Consider the following 201-nt stretch of genomic DNA (forward strand, 5'->3'; position numbering starts at 1 on the left):
TATACATATATTATATATATATATATGCACAGTAATGGTTCTGATCAGTTGGCCTAAGAGTACACCCTATGTGGGGCTTCACGTACTGCTACACTCACAGGCAGAATTGGGGGTTGTTTTTCTGTCCAGAGTGATTGATCCTGATTACAAGGGGACAAGCGGGTTTCTTCTACATAAAGGAGAATTTTGTCAAGAACCCAG

The sequence above is a fragment of the Pan paniscus genome, chromosome 4 (assembly GCF_029289425.2).
Source record: "Pan paniscus chromosome 4, NHGRI_mPanPan1-v2.0_pri, whole genome shotgun sequence".
Lineage (NCBI taxonomy): Eukaryota > Metazoa > Chordata > Mammalia > Primates > Hominidae > Pan > Pan paniscus.